This window comes from Myotis davidii, unplaced genomic scaffold (genome assembly GCF_000327345.1).
Source record: "Myotis davidii unplaced genomic scaffold, ASM32734v1 scaffold1521, whole genome shotgun sequence".
NCBI classification, from domain to species: domain Eukaryota; kingdom Metazoa; phylum Chordata; class Mammalia; order Chiroptera; family Vespertilionidae; genus Myotis; species Myotis davidii.
Genome location: NW_006291034.1, coordinates 172,918 through 174,036, shown reverse-complemented (window position 1 = coordinate 174,036; position 1,119 = coordinate 172,918).

Sequence of the window (1,119 nt, the reverse complement as noted above, 5' to 3'; positions counted from 1 at the left end):
TATTTTTTATTGAACAGAGGACACTTAGGGACCATATGCTTCACGCCTATTTTGTGTCAATGACAGTGAGTGCATTAAGCTCATAAATATTTGTTCCTTTAAACTGATTATACTTTATTTATACACCCAATATTTAATGCTGAGGTGAACATATCTGTACTAAAATCTTTATCTCCAGCTGTGTTTCTCAAGGATTGATGCTTAGAAGTGGAACCATTGGGTAACTATGGATAAACGCCTTCAGACTCTTGTTATGTGTTTTCCCCAAATTTTTTTGTCCTTGTGTTTCTTCCCAGGGCTGTTATGAGGAGCAAATGCAATGTCCTTGACCAATGACAGATATTTTTCTGTCTGGGAAGCTCATCTTCTGCACATTTCCTCCTGACTTGTCTTTTTTTCTTATTCTGCACATTTCCTCCTGACTTGTCTTTCTTTTTCTTATTGAGTTATGGAAGGTATTTTTTTCTCACTCTGAGGCCTTTGTATTGCAATATTTTCTCCCACTTAGAAACTTGTATTTCACTCAAATAATGCTGTCTTTGGATGATCACAGTGCTTAGTTTTTTTGTGGTTGTGTGTGTGTGTGTGTGTGTTTTAAACTTTCTGCTGAAGAATAATATATAGTCAGAGAAGTACCCTGAACATTGGGGTATGGCTCACTGAATTTTCTCACACGGGACACATCAATGTAACCAGCACCCAAGAAACAAAATATTACAAATACTCCATAATCCTCTTTGTGCTGAGAGATACTTATATTAATCAACATGTGCTTTCAGATTTTTTTCAGATACCTCTTTATTCCTTCAATCGGTCCGTGTGTGTGTGTGTGTGTGTTTTAAACTTTCTGCTGAAGAATAATATATAGTCAGAGAAGTACCCTGAACATTGGGGTATGGCTCACTGAATTTTCTCACACGGGACACATCAATGTAACCAGCACCCAAGAAACAAAATATTACAAATACTCCATAATCCTCTTTGTGCTGAGAGATACTTATATTAATCAACATGTGCTTTCAGATTTTTTTCAGATACCTCTTTATTCCTTCAATCGTCCACCCCATTGAGGGTCTGCGGGGGGGGGGGGAGGCAGGGGGGAGACACACAGTTCTGGGC